The following is a 15,536-nucleotide window of genomic DNA, read 5'->3' on the forward strand; positions in this document are numbered from 1 at the left end:
GCATGACAGCTCATGGCAACCTCCAGCTCTTGGGCTTAGGTGATTCTCTTGCCTCAGCCTCCGGAGTAGCTGGGACTACAGGCACCTGCCACAATGCCCAGCTACTTTTTGTTGCAGTTTGGCTCGAACCCACCACCCACCCTCAGTATATGGGGCCAGCGCCCTACTCACTGAGCCACAAGCGCCACCCACTATAATCATTTTTCTATGATTATGTTGTTAGGCTATATCCAATTTTTTACTATTATAAATAATGCTAAAACTCATATTTTCATGCTTTGTTTCTTCTTTTACACAGAAAGAATATAAGCTCCAATAATATGAGATCACAGACTATGACCTTTTATAATTCATTTATGCTGCAACCAGGAATATGTTGTTATTATCACTATACTCTTACGTATATTCAATGTTCCCATTATTTTAAATTGTTGCTAGTTTCAATACATAAGGATGACTGGTAAGACTGAATTTTTCTTTTATGTTTGTTCCTCCTTCCTGCTTTTTTTTTTTTGAGACAGAATCACAAAGTCATAGCTCACAGCAACCTCCAATTCTTGGGCTCAAGCAATCCTCTTGCCTCAGTTTTTCTATTTTTAGTAGAGATGGGATCTCAGTTTTTTGCTCAGGCTGGTCTCCAACTCCTGAGCTCAAGCAATCCACTCGGCTTGGCCTCCCAGTGTGCTAAGATTACAGCCATGAGCCACCAAACCCGGCCATCTTCCTGGACTTCATTAAAAGCAAACCAAGGGGCGGCGCCTATGGCTCAAGTCGGTAGGGCGCCGGCCCCATATACCGAGGGTGACGGGTTCGAACCCGGCCCCAGCCAAACTGCAACCAAAAAAAAAATAGCTGGGCATTGTGGCGGGCACCTGTAGTCCCAGCTACTCGGGAGGCTGAGGCAAGAGAATCGCTTAAGCCCAGGAGTTGGAGGTTGCTGTGAGCTGTGTGAGGCCACGGCACTCTACTGAGGGCCATAAAGTAAGACTCTGTCTTTACAAAAAAAAAAAAGCAAACCAAGGGGCCAGGCCAGTGCCTCATGCCTGTAATCCTAGCACTCTGGGAGGCTGAGGTGGGTAGATGGCTTGAGCTCAAGACTTCCAGACCAACCTGAGAAAAGTGAGACACCATCTCTACAAAAAGAGAAAAATTAGTCGGTGTTGTGTTAGGCACCTGCAGTCCTTGTTACTCAGGACACTGAAGCAAGTGGATCGCTCAAGCCCAAGAGTTTGAGGTTGGTGTGACCTATGATGCCAGGGCACTCTACGCAGGGCAACAGAGGGAGACTCTGTCTCGAAAAAAAAAAGGCAAACGGAGAGCATGGGGTGCATCATCTCTCTCCCTCTTTCTCTCTTTCTTTCACACACACATTCAGGCATGCACACACCAAACCAAGCCAGAACGCAGCCCCACATAATTCAAATAACTAAATAAGGTATTTTAATAAAAAGTAAAAAAACAGGAAAGTTTTTATATCATCCAGATAGAATATAGGTTCTTAAATATACGCTGCAAATGAAAATAGGTTAAATATTTAATTTATGATGAAAATGAAACTTTGAGAAACACTTTGCATGGAGTTAAATCAAGAGCCAGAAAGTGAATTAAATGGCTATTAAACTGAGATTTATGGCCAACATTTGCTATTGGACTAGAAAAAGCTCATGAAAAGGAAGAGTCAATGGCTGTTTACCTTAGAATGAAGGGAAAAAAGGGCACTGGGCAACGTCTCTGTCCCAAATACCGATTCTATAGCCCATCTCAATGGCTTAGCTCCCACCAGGGGAGGTTCAAGCCAAAAATAAAAATGCCCCTAGGTAGCCAGGTGTGGTGGCTCACACTTGTAACCCTAGCACTCTGGGAGGCCCAGGTGGGTGGACTGCTGTGGCTCAAGAGTTCAAGACCAACCTGAGCAAGAGCAAGACCCCATCTCTACTAAAAGTAGAAAAAATAGCTGGGCATAATGGCAGGTATCTGTAGTCCAAGCCACTCACAAGGATGAGTCTAGAGGATCGCCTGAACCCAGGAGTCTGAGGTTGCTATGAGCTAGGCTGACCCCAAGGCACTCTAGGCCACGTAACAGAGTAAAATTATGTTTGTTTGTTTTTAAAAACCCAGATGTCGGGCGGCGCCTGTGGCTCAGTGAGCAGGGCGCCGGCCCCATATACCGAGGTGGCGGGTTCAAACCCAGCCCCAGCCAAACTGCAACAACAACAAAAAAAAAAAATAGCTGGGCGTTGTAGTGGGCGCCTGTAGTCCCAGCTACTTGGGAGGCTGAGGCAGGAGAATCGCCTAAGCCCAGGAGTTGGAGGTTGCTGTGAGCTGTGTGACGCCACGGCACTCTACCGAGGGCAATAAAGTGAAACTCTGTCTCTACAAAAAAAAAAAAACCCAGATGTCATCCATTTGAAATATTTTCCTAGATTCTTACACACGTAGAACAGGAATATGAACCTTTCTGGAAAGCAATTTGGCAACATGGATATAATAAGAGACTTAAAAATGTTCATACCCTTTGACTCAATTATTTCTATTTCTAGGATTCCATCCAAGTAAACAAACAAAGATGCAAGGAAAGATTAAAATATAAAGATAGCAACTGCAATAAAATTTATAATAACAAAACACTAAAAATGCCCCTAATGTTACAATGATTAGAAAATAATGGGTGGCGCCTGTGGCTCAAGGAGTAGGGCGACGGTCCCATATGCCGGAGGTGGCGGGTTCAAACCCAGCCCCGGCCAAAAAAAAAAAAAAGAAAATAATTATATAGGCCAGACTAGGTGGCTCACGCCTGTAATCCCAGCACTCTGGGAGGCTGAGGTGGGCAGATTGCCTGAGCTCACAGGTTTGAGCCCAGCCGGAGCAAAAAGTGAGACTCTGTCTCTACTAAACAGAAAAACTGGGGCAAGAGGATTCCTTGAGCCCAAGAATCGGAAGTTGCTGTGAACTATGATACCACAGCACTCTACCCAGGGCAACAGCTTAGACTGTCTCAAAAAAAAAGTAATTATATAAATGGAACATGCACATAAGGAAATATTACATTAACTGTATAAAAACTGAGCGTTCAAGTAGTTTTTAATGAACTAGAAAAAAACTCATCATACCTTTTTTTTTTTTTTTTGAGACAAGAGTCTCACGCCATTGCCCTGGCTTAAGTGCTGTGGCATCATAGCTCACAGGAACCTCAAACTCCTGGGTTTGAGTGATCCTCTTGCCTCAGCCTCCCAACTAGCTGGGACTACAGGTGCCTGCCACAACACTCGGCTAGTTTTTTCTATTTTTTGTAGAGATTCAATCTTAATCTTGCTCAGACTGGTCTAGAACTCCAGAGCTCAAGTAATGCTCCTGCCTTGGCCTCCCAGAGTGCAAAGACTACAGGAGTGAGCCACCACGCCCAGCTTATTTTTATATTCTTATATATGAATTTTTTTAACTCAGTAGTCACCAAAATATTAACAGCTATTATCTATGGGCTATGAGTAAATTTCATATACTGCTATATATTTTTCCAAATCTTTTCCAGGAACCACGTGTTACTTTAGCAGGAAAGATGGGTATTTAATTCCATACACATGCCCATCCTAGCATATAAATTCTGAATCTGAGAATAAAGTTCTAAATTTTCCAGGGTCCACAAATAAAACCCTGCCTAAATTATAGCTCTCTCAGAATTTTTTTTGCTGTTTCAAAGACCTAAATCTAACAAATATCACACACATTACAATCACCCAAGAGCCAGATACTGGCCCAGAGGGCTTTAGCACCCACCAACTGTTGGAGTTTATTTCCTATTGTGACATGCTCTTAGAGTCTCGGCCTTACCCCTGCTGAGTTGGTTCCTTGCTCTCTGGTCTTTATTTGTTTGTTTGTTAAGACAGAGTCTGGGGCGGCGCCTGTGGCTCAGTGAGCAGGGCGCCGGCCCCATATACCGAGGGTGGCGGGTTCAAGCCCAGCCCCCGCCAAACTGCAATAAAAAGAAACAACCTTAAAAAAAAAAAAGACAGAGTCTCACTCTGCTGCCTGGGTGACATCATAGCTCACAGCAACCTCAAACTCTGCCTCAATCTCCTGAGTAGGTGGGACTACAGGTGCCCACCACAATGTCCAGCTAGTTTTCTACTTTTAGTCTTTTAGTAGAGAAGGGATCTTGCTCTTGCTCAGGCTGATTTCAAACTCCTAAGCTCAGGTGATCCACCCACCTCAGCCTCCCAGAGTTCTGGGATTACAGGCGTGAGCCACCGTACCTGCTCCTCTGGTCTTCACAAAAAGAGCCTACTTCCTCAGGCCAATGGAATCTATCAGGCCCAAACCGATGGATATATTGCCCTACTGCTACAACACCTGGGCTTTAAAATGGCTAATACTCTGGAAAAAGGAAATAGAGAACCCTACAAGAACCCCCCAGTGGAGGTTTCCTTTTCATTTATTTATTTATTTATTTATTTATTTTTATAGACAGGGTTTTATTCTGTTCTCAGGCTGGACTGCAGTGGTCAGATCATAGCTCAATGTAGCCTCAAACTCTTAGGTCCCCCGAGTAGTTGGAACTACTGTCAGCTTTTTTTTTTTTTGGTAGAAACAGTCTCTCTATGTTGCCCAGGCTGGTCTGAAACTCCTGGACTCACACAATCTTCCCACCTGAGCCACCCAGAGTGCTGGGATCACAGGTGTGAGATACCACATCTGGCCAGTGCTGACATTTTTAATTTTTTTTTTTTTTTCAGAGAGAGAGTTTCATTTTGTCACCCTAGGTAGAGTGCTGTGGCATCACAGCTCACAGCAACCTCCAGCTCCTGGGCTTAGGCAATTCTTTTGCCTCAGCCTTCTGAGTAGCTGGGACCACAGACGCCCACCACAATACCCGGCTATTTTTGTTGTTGTTGTTGCAATTTGGCCAGGGCCTGGTTTGAACCCGCCACCCTTGGTATATGGGGCCGGCGCCCTCCTCACTGAGCCACAGGCGCCGCCCAATGCTGACATTTTTAAATAAATGGCTGGATAGATAAAAGAAGAGATAGATTTCTTTCAAAAAAAAAAAAAATGAAAAGCTATGGCGTTATTAAGTCATGAAAGCTATGGTTTGCTTTATCAGCCCTCTTGACTATTTTATTTATGTATTTTTGAAACAGGGTCTTGCTCTGTTGCCCTGGCAAGAGTACAAGTGGCATCATTATAGCTCACAGCAACTGCAAACTCGGGCTCAAGCAAACCTTCTGCCTCAGACGCCTGCGTAGCTGGGACTACAGGTGTGTTCTATCATGCCAGGCTAATTTTTTATTTATTGTAGAGATGGGGTCTCCCTCTTCTTGCTCACTCTTGGCTATTTTTAAGATAGCCAATATGCAATAGAACCTGTGTATGTTGACCACCCACGGGACTGTAATAAACTGGTCGATATCTGAAGGTAGCCAGCATAAGGAGCTGTGCCTACTGTACTGATATGTACACGTACTACATGTCCAGTCTGGGAAATTAGGTCAACTTAACGAGGGGGTCAACTATGGAGGTTCTACTGCAGTTTGCAGGCAGAGAAAAAATAGAAATATGGGAGGTTCATCTGCCTGCCTGTTTTGTTTACCTTTCCAGTAAACAAAAATAAGAGAAAAGGATAGGGCGGCGCCTGTGGCTCAGTCGGTAAGGCGCCGGCCCCATATACCGAGGGTGGCGGGTTCAAACCCGGCCCCGGCCAAACTGCAACCAAAAAATAGCCAGGCGTTGTGGCGGGCACCTGTAGTCCCAGCTACTCGGGAGGCTGAGGCAAGAGAATCGCTTAAGCCCAGGAGTTGGAGGTTGCTGTGAGCTGTGTGAGGCCACGGCACTCTACCGAGGGCCATAAAGTGAGACTCTGTCTCTACAAAAAAAAAAAAAAAGAGAGAGAGAAAAGGATAATAGATAATGCCTTAAATAGTGCTGGCTCCAAAACAGAATAATTTATACAAAATAATCTACTGCAACCCAGGTCAACAACAACAACAACAAATAACTCATCTTTAAAATGTAAAGTTTTTTCTTTCACAATATTCTATGTTGGCAAGTCAGAGAATTTCTCAGATTTTGCTCCAGAAAATAGTCATGAAGTCACTGCTTCCCATGTGGTGGTTCCTACAGTAAGAACATCTCCTGCCTGCTTCCCCCTACTAGGGAAGAAGTTGGACATGGTGGCATCCAGGGAGGAATACCAATAGGAAATTGCTAAATCTGTAATAGAATAAAGTTCATCAGCAAATGATATCAGAGGTCTCAGCCAGGACGACAGCAAATAGGAACCAAATTGTACAAATTAAGAGAAGTCACTCACCTATTGCTAGACTAGGTATGGGCCATGTTCACCAAGAATTCGCACATGTAAATGTACACGGTGAAGGCAACACAGCCTCAACAATGCTCACCCCCAGCAAAAACCACCACCACAAAAACACAAGCGTAGCTGCTTCGGAACACATCCCTGAGAAGGGTCAAAGAGTGTAACTCAGGAAGCATGGGAGCATCCGTCTCCTACTGCTGTAACATCACCACATTTCAAAATTGTCAAAACAGCAAATTCAAAATAATAAAGTGACAAAAAGAAGGGAATGCACTGAGCCATGTTCCCGACAGAGGCACAGCTGTGGAATGCAAACAACTGCAGGAATGGGGAGGTTTAGAAAGGGGGCTGACTGGACCGTGAGGGAGTCCAGCCCCCACTGGACTCCAGACCTTGGGGTAGAGAGCAACAGACACTCAAGAAGGAACTCATAAAGGAAAAAAAATGGGGGGAAAAGACAGGAGTAACTGAAAATTGATACCTCTGAAAGAAAGATGCCAAAAACAGTAAAACATTTCAGACACTCATGATCTCCCTTAACAGCGGCTTTATCTACATTTTAAAAAGAAAATGTGGTGGTTGAAGAATGTAGGAAACAAAGTCCTACTGGGTGCTGAAGGCGGGGTTGACCATCTCAACCAGAGAGATCACCAGGGCAGGCCAGCAACCACATGTGGTTTATAAATAGCAAAAGCTGAGATCTCCAACTTTCAGAATCATGAAAGTCCCCTCATTCAGGAAATACAATGAATTGAGTTTCACTGCTGAGCTTCCTAACAATAGCTGTGATTCCCAGACAGCTAATAAGGCACCGAAACATGGGCAGTGAGAGAATTTTTTTTTTAATCCTATTTCTGTGACCTGCTGACCTTTCACAAAGTGCTGGGGAAAGTACAAATGGCCAGGTGTATCTAGGCCTGTGCTCAAGTCTCTCCACCTAGGGGAGGAGGAGGGATTAGGTGTAGTAGGAAGGACTCGCAGGTCACAGTCATCAGTCTGAGTTTTTGAGACAGTGTCTCTCTTTGTCACCCTCAGTAGAGTGCCATAGCATCATATCTCACAGCAACCTCAAACTCTCGAGCTCAAGTGATTCTCTTGGCTCAGCCTCTCAAGTAGCTGGGACTACAGGCGCCGGCCACAACACCCGGTTATTTTTTTAGAGATGGGTCTAGCACTTGCTCAGGCTGGTCTTGAAACTGTGAGCTCAGGCAATCCACCTGCCTCACCCTCCCAGAGTGCTAGGATTACAGACGTGAGCCACTGCACCAGGCCAGTCTTGAGTTTGAGGGAACTTTTGAAAGAATGTGACTATTCAAAAGGGTGTGCCCATTTCAGTTTTCCATCTGAGGGGGTGAAGTGCAGTGCAGTGCAATACCCTGAGTCTTAAGAGTCTGATAGACCTGATTCAAATGCAGATAAGTCACTTAACTTCTTCTGGGCCTATTTCTGTGTTTGCAAAATGGACATAACAGCTTTATCTCCTTCAAAGGTTGCTAAGAAGCTTAAATGAAATATATGTAAACAGTGCTTAATGCAAAGACACTGGGTAGAATTTGTTGTTGATAAACCCTGTGAAGTGCCTCGCAAGGAGCCTATGGTTATCCTTACTACTGGAAAGGTCTTAACACAGAACAGGCAGCTGCACTGCACCATCTCGACCCCTCCTACATCAATGAGCAAATGTCAATCTGGAGGTTGCAACACTTGAGATCCCTCACAAGGAAAGGCATCAACTTCCCTTACTCTTCCCTCCACTCCAAAAGCCATCACAGTACACATATCTAAAAATTCTCCAAGGGATTAAAAAAAAAAATCCAAAAGACCCTTTGCTCCCTCTGGGCCAGGATACCCAGAAAGTTAACAGAAACCAGATGTGCTTATCAGGCTCCAGGAAGGACACCCTGGAGCCATCTCTTGCTTCAGCCATGGGGGAATCACGACAGCAGAGAGCTGCTTTGCAAGTGACTAGCTGGATTTGAGTCTAAGCTGTGGGGAGAGTGTGTCCTGGCCTTTGTGCTTTAACTGCAGTGTCTCTCAAGAACAGAGGACACCAAATTTATCTCAGCTGGCTGGCATCTATGGGCTAAAATACACACCACAGCCCAAAGCTGAAAGCCTTTTGTCCATACAGGGCAGTATCAGGAGCCCCAACTGGGCTGGAATCTCCACCATGAGAAGGCCCGATTCAGCCTTTATTTGCAGCAAATCACTTCAATCAACTGGGGTCAGGGAAGAGAAGAGGTTCTCAGAAGAAGAATATAGCCCCACTTCACCAGTCGGCCTCCTCCATCCTCCACCAGTAGGATGGGGCTGCTCCCCTCCCACCTCTCAGCTGCCTTGTCTCAATAACGGACTTATATTGGGCAGGGCTAGGATTATTCTCTCCCCATAGGCTGTCACACTATATTTGCTCTGCTTCCTTTCCAAAGCCTACCATATTAGACTGCTGGAGTCCTATCCAGCTCCCCAAGGCAGATGGGAAACTGAAAGTAAAGCAACCCAAACTGCTCATGGTGAGGAGAGAGAGAAGGCAGGCAACCCAAATGCCTCAGCACCCAGATCTCTTTTCCAAGCCCTAGATCTATATTGGCCAGAATAAGTAGAACCACCGTAGTTCCAGTGACTCAGAGGGGATATTAACTGCACTGTGGTTTACAGCAAGGTCTAACCTGAGTCACCCAACCTTTACAAAGGGCCATCACCATACTGCTCACCTGCCCATGGAGAAGACAAGAATCAGTGAAGTGCCAGCTAGACAAATGCGCACACTGAAGCCCACGTTCTTGTTGCATGGGCCTTTCTTCCTGGTTAATGTTCTGGCATTTTCAGCAAACACCAGGCAAGCCAGCAGGAAGGCTGCTCTGGGCCTCACAGAGAAGGCTGATGTACTTCCCTTCCCACTTTTGCAAACTCTCTCCATAGGCAGGAACCAGCCAAAACCTGCATGTTTTCAGGATCTACTTCAACCTCCCTAAAATACCGGACAAACACAACTCAGCCCGCTCCCTTGACATGATGAGACGTGCAGGCCCTACTTCCACATATAGAAGAGAAGAAAGCACCAATGACAAGAAAAAAAGGAAGGTTTACAAAAACTCTTCACCAAAGGGCAGGCAGTTTTCAAGGTAATAACTAAGGTAATTACCCATCTGGGAAATGAACAAGGCCAGCTAAAACTCCACTAGGAGTGCCACAGACGATATGTGGAAAGTGAGGTTTACAAATAGGGCCAAAGAATACTTAGGTGTAATGGTAAACAGCCAGGCTAACATCTTGTGAACCAGCTTACCCCAACCAGGCAAACTTCTAAAGGCCTGAGACATTGCCACACTGCACTTTTTCTCTCCCATTTGGACAAGTGCAAACAATTCATGTGCTTGTATCATTCCTTTACACAACATTTACTTAGCACTTAGCAGATGTCACACATGGGCTGGCCACAGTAGGCTACAAGCTAGATCTCTGCAATAGCGAAAGTCATCTGCCTTCAAGCAGCACATGGTAAAGAAGACTAAAATCTGACATGAAAATGATGCTTTTTAAAGGCCTCCTCTGGTTTCTCCATACAAGTGGGACCTCCCACTTGTGTCCTATGAATACCGTGTGTCCTCCCCAACCAGGCCAGCTCCCTAAAGACAAGAGTCGGGTTTTGTTTTCATCACTGCCTCGCACTATCCAATAAACGTGGATTGAATGCAGCTGAAATAGAAAACAAAAACTGTTCTTTCAAGACTTTTTACTTTACTGTTGCTGAAGGCTTTGCCACCAAAAGAAAACAATGAAGACAGAAGGGGGAAAAGGTCAGCTCAATTTTGAGATTTCAGCCCCAAGGGCAACCACCACTTGGTTGTCTGAGATGCCCCCCACAGCCACACAAGGCTCACACAGTCCACACCTCCATTTAGAGTCCTAAAGAAAAGAAAGGAGGCGGGCAGGAGTTCAGAGGGGAAGATACAAGATTGTGCTCACCAAGACCTCAGGGAAGGCCAGCGGAGCAGGGCTGGCCCGGAAGAGGCCAGGGAAGGAGAGGTGATGTGCGGGGCGTCTACAGCCCTGTTGCTTGACATTTCCTTCCAACACCGCCTGGCCTCTTTCCCCTCCCCTTCCCTTCTTTTCCGTTTTTTTTTTTTTTTATTTTTTATTTTTATTTTGATGAAACAGTCTTCAGGACTGAAGCAGAAGAAAGGACGTGTATAAGGTGAAGAAGTTGTTAAGAGAGAGAAAGCTCCCCTAGAGGTGCTTACCCCAACCAGGAACCGAACCTGCATTTCAGGGCAATTTTCCGCTAAGTCACCCCCAGCCCCCACCCCAATGCCTAGAGTTGCAGAAGCCCCAAGGCCCAGGCTGGACGCAGAGGGAAGGAGGGGGGTCTCCCTTAGGGCGCGCTCTACACCTGTCAAGGGAGCGGGGAAAGAAAAAGAGGAGTCTCTGAGGGCCCAATACGCGCCCACGGGACTTGCCTGGGACGTTCTCGGCTCTCCTCCCCGCCCCGCAGCCCGGGCAGCTGTCGCGGGGCCACTGCCCCAGCGCCAGAACCCGCAGAGAAGTTTCGCCGCTGCAAACGTGAGAAAATGCAGCTCAGCTGAACACCCGCCCCCACCCTCCGCGCGGCCCCACCCCACCCCGCAGCCCGACCCCTGGCGGTGGCGACCTTGGCCGCCGGCGCACTCAGAGGAGGGGCTGCCCTCGGGGCTTTCCCGGGGGCCAGGGGCTGCGGCCACCTACCCACCCGCGCCTGTCAGCCATCGGGACAGGTAGACCCAGCCCTGCCTACGCGCCCTCCTCGCCCTTTAGCCGCCCGGCTCCTGCGTGGACCACCCCAGCCTCGCGTGACCCCGCGCGCCTCTCCGTCCCCCGGCCGGGGAGCGCGCCCCGCTTACCCCGCCGTGCAGGGGCCGGCCTCGGGAAGCGCGGGTTACATCGAGGCAGAAATCGCCTCTCCGGCCGTTGGGTCGGTCTCTCTCGGAGGATTTCTTTATCTGGCTGCCAAACTCTCGGTGCCTCTCACTCCTCTCGCTCTTCTCCCTCGACCCCTTTACCCCCTCCTCCTCTCCTGCCTCTCGGCCTTTTTTCCGGGTTAATTACGCTTCGCATTAAAGCAAACCCAGCCCCGGATGTGAGTACAATGCTCCGCGGAGCCCGCCGGGGAAGAGCCGGTGCCGGGGCGCCGCGGGGTGGGAGGGGCGCGGCCCGGCGCCGCGGGCTGCGCGGAGGAGGCGAGGCGGGGCGGGGCGGGGCGCCCCCGGGCGGACGGCGCAGGTGGGGAGGCCGGGCCGGCGGGGACACGGAAGCTCCCTCTTTAACCCCACTTCTTCTCCCCAAAGCCCCACCCAGCGGCTTCAGCCGGGCCCTCCCCTGGGTCCTGAGCCCTCGGCCTTTCTGGGGCCACAGTGTTTAGGTTTAGCGTTGGGGTCGAAAGAAGAGCAGATCCTTCCGGGGTATCAAGCGTGTGTCTCCAGAGCCCCAGAGCTGGAACGCTCAGAGTGTGGAGAAGTGTGGGGGAAAAGGGAACAGACGAGCATGTAGTAAGTAGAGACAGCCCAGACGGAGCCAAAAGAGCTACTGGTGCTGGCGCCGCCCCTGCGTTATCTCAACTGATCCGCACAGCAGCCTGTGGTTCTCTCAGCCCCGTTCACGATGAGGAAACCGAGACTCAGGTTAAGTAATTTCCCTTCCCCTCAGTCCGCTGTTAGTAAATGGCAGGTCTGGCAGGTTCTAGCTGCGGCCTCCCACGTGGGGAAGGAGGCGTTTAAATAAGCCTCAAGTCCGGAGGACGGCTTGGGAACCTAGTGGACCGGCCCTGGGCTGGAGGACCGAGAGGTTCTGGTGTAAGGTGGGAGCCCTGGGAGGCCGGAAGAAGATCCTTAAGGGCTGGGGCAAGGGCTGGGTCTGCGGGAGTGAGGGGAAAGGCCGGTCCACACGCCAGTACTGTAAGGAAGGGCAGTCTCCAAGGCCTGAGGTTGCAAAGCCAGGGGAGAAGGGGCTCAGTCTGATGGGCGGGACAGCCTGCAGCACACACCCCGAAAGCACCCACGGTGAAACCCCGCAAATTTCCTCTTCCATTTTGATCACTAAAGCAAAAAGGAGCCGCACTGCCCTCCCAGGTGTGAAAAAAGACCGTTTGCTTTAGATCATTTTGCTTTGAACCAGGAAGGGAGATACTGGGAGGTGGGGGGGATCCCTTAAATACATCAGCATCAATCTTTTTTTTCTGTTCATGAAGGTTTTTACCACTCATCTAAGTTTCAGGTGACATACCAAGTTGAGGAGTAGATACCAAATAGCCTGAGTTTCAATCCCAGCTCCCCCGTGTGTTAGCTCTGAGCTCTAAGCACATCACTTAATTTCTCAGTGCCTCGTCCTCAAGAAGAGTCAATGAGTTAATGTTGGTAAAATTTCTGTCTAACATGAAGGAAGTGCCATGTAAATGTTTTCATTTTAATTTAAAAATTGGACTATCACTTTTTAGTGTGAAAAGGGACACAGCCAGCTCCATCCAGCTCCAAGCAAATCTGAGTGGAACTGATGGTTTCCACTATGAACAATGAAGTAACAGTCTCAGATTTCATGGTATGGTTCCTATTAAAACCCATAAAACTCAACTCCCCATGGGCCTGCCTGAGTCACTCAATCACAGAGCCACAAATATTTTCTGAGCTTGACGGTATTGGATACCTTGGAGGCAAAGAGAAGCCAGGGTCTTGGGTCACGTTGAAAGAATACAAGTATCACTAGAAAAAGACTGAGGCAAACTCATACCTTCCTGGAAGTGCCGTGGGAATAGCACAGGGAGTTAAGTGCTGTCAGCTTTTAGAAGAGCTAGATACCCTCTGTGTGAGGTAGGGTGGTGTTTGAAATAGGCCTTGGAAGATGGGTTTGACTCTCGTGGCAGGGACAGGCAAGAACATTGGGCCAATGGGGGTGTCATCACTGTATTCACGGAAATGGTCATACTGCACTGGGATCCCCGTTTGCCCCTGGCCAGGACTTGACCCCAGGTAGATGAACATTTCTGGACTGATACCCATTCCCTTATCCCTGGATTTCCCAGTGCTTCCTCAGAGGACCCCCACACAACCCCCTCCTCTGATGTGCACCTCGGAACAGGTGTCAAGTGAGTCTATAGCCTGCTGTCTTTTGCTATCTCTTTTTTTGGTACTTTTCAAAACTGTGATATAATGGTCATACCATACATGTCACCATTTTAACCATTTTAAAGTTCTAGAATCCAGGGTTGACGGTCAGAGAGTTAGGTTCATGAACTCATCCTAGAAAAAGTGCTAAATACCTCATTACCGACTATCGCTATGGTCACTCCCCTGGGGAAGCTATGTGCTGATGCCAGTGCCTCATCCACCCTTCAGAGCAATTTTGGAACTCTTGTTTCTGGAATGACTATCAGAGCTATCCTCATATGAAGTCTAACAATTAAGTTGACAAACTCCTCCTAGGAAAGGTGCTACATACCTCATTGCTGAATATCACTGCACTCACCGTGGAAGTCCTCCCCTTGGCCATCTGATGACGACAATAGCACTTTTCTAGGATGAGTTCATGAACCTTGTGTATTCAGTGACAGTGGATTCACAGAGTTAGGCAACTATTACCATTATCTAGTTCCAGATGATTTTCATCTCTCCTAAAGATGACCTCCCTACAGATTAACTGGTCACAGCCCACTTCTCTTCTCCCAGCCCCTGGTAAACACTAACTTGACTGGTTTTGATATTTCATGTAAGTAGAATCATAAATAAGTGGCTTTTTGTGTCTAACTTAACAATTTGCTCAAGGTTTACCGGCATGTTAGTGGCAGAGTTGGTTCTAGAATCCAGGGTTGACTATCCTTGGAATCCTTAGAATCTTCTAGTAATGGTAGAGATGTCTTTCTGTGATGATGGGGACTTCTGACTCAGAACCTAAGACTCTAAACAGAAAGTCTTATACTCTAGCCATATATTTGTGTACCTTCTGTTCATTTTCAATGTTAATGGCTAGATGACATAATAACCCTCAGTGGTGAGCCAGTGTATCCCCCAGGGAACTGTGTTGTTCTCTTGTCTTTATAGATACCCCTTATATGAGGTTCCAGCGGGGCCCAGTTAGGTCAATTAGGGAAAGTCTGAGACAGAAGAGGGCAAGGTCATTGGTTTGATCGTGGCTCAGGCTGGTTCATTTTGCATAGAGAAAAACTGCTCTAAGCCCACACATTGCATCCTAATGTTAGCTGGTCATTTTAGGAATAGTTTCTATTGGTTTCTATAGCAAAGTATGAATGATTAGGCACCATAAATTTCTACAAAGATTTCTCAAACTACCATTATTCTATTGAGTCCTTTTCATTCAATAAACAATTAACCTATTACTATACCATTTTTCCCTCTCATATAGCTCTCATTTACTTATTTCCAGATACTTACCAAATGCTAATTGCTGTACATGTATTATTTAATTATTTCCCCATTTTATGGTGATAAAGTGGCTGAGCCATAGAGATGAAGCCTGTATACAAAGCTAGGCAACCTGAGACCCATTGTATCTGGAACCCCCTGAGCTACTCTGGTAGACCCACCGTCAGGCCTTGTGAAGTGTACAGAAAGACATAAAGCAACAATCTTTCCCCTCTACGTATGTTTTTTTGTTTTTTGTTTTTTGTTTTTTTTTTTTTAGACAGGGTCTCATTATTTCACCCTCGGTAGAGCACAATGGTATCACAGCAACCTCAAACTCTTGGGCTTAAGCAATTCTCCTGCCTCAGCCTCCCAAGCAGCCGAGACTACAGGCACCCCCCACAACGCCCAGCTATTTTGTTTTTGCAGTTGTCGTTGTTTAGCTGGCCGGGGCTGGGTTCGAACCCGCCAACCTTGATAGATGTGGCTGGCACTGTAACCACTGTGCTACAAGCGCCAAGCCACCCCCTCCACATTTCTAATATTAATCATCCTTTTTTTTTTTTGAGACAGATTCTCACTTTGTCGCCCTCTGTAAGTGTCTCAGCACTCACATTAACCTCAAACTCTTGGGCTCAAGCCGTCCTCTTGCTTCAGCCTCCCAAGTAGCTAGGACTGCAAGCACCTGCCTCAATCCTCTGCTAATTTTTTTAGAGACAGGGTCTCACTCTAGCTCAGGCTGGTCTCTAACTCTTGAGCTCAGGCAATCCACCCACCTCGGCCTCCCAGACTGCTGGGTTACAGGCATGAGCCACCAGGCCAGCATTAATCATCATTAA

At 47.4% G+C, this 15,536-nt stretch overlaps 1 protein-coding gene and 1 long non-coding RNA gene across 3 annotated transcripts in view; one reads left to right on the forward strand and one right to left on the reverse strand.

Annotated features, from left to right (window-relative positions):
- PLEKHA2 (pleckstrin homology domain containing A2) overlaps positions 1 to 11,395 on the reverse strand; it is an 83,152-nt gene extending 71,757 nt beyond the window's left edge. The window contains exons 1-2 of one of the 2 annotated variants that reach the window (XM_053578642.1): positions 11,191 to 11,395; positions 10,771 to 10,865 (exon numbers count right to left, since the gene is read on the reverse strand). The gene's annotated coding sequence lies outside the window, so the exon portion shown is untranslated. The remainder of the gene's footprint in view (positions 1 to 10,770; positions 10,866 to 11,190) is intronic. The other variant, XM_053578641.1, reaches the window with a different exon arrangement.
- Positions 11,396 to 11,830: 435 nt separating this feature from the next.
- On the forward strand, positions 11,831 to 14,045 carry LOC128576473 (uncharacterized). Its single transcript, XR_008377390.1, has 3 exons — positions 11,831 to 11,967; positions 12,388 to 12,414; positions 13,928 to 14,045. It is a non-coding gene; the product is annotated as an uncharacterized LOC128576473 (long non-coding RNA).
- Positions 14,046 to 15,536: the final 1,491 nt, after the last annotated feature.

The sequence above is a fragment of the Nycticebus coucang genome, chromosome 24 (assembly GCF_027406575.1).
Source record: "Nycticebus coucang isolate mNycCou1 chromosome 24, mNycCou1.pri, whole genome shotgun sequence".
NCBI classification, from domain to species: Eukaryota; Metazoa; Chordata; class Mammalia; order Primates; family Lorisidae; genus Nycticebus; species Nycticebus coucang.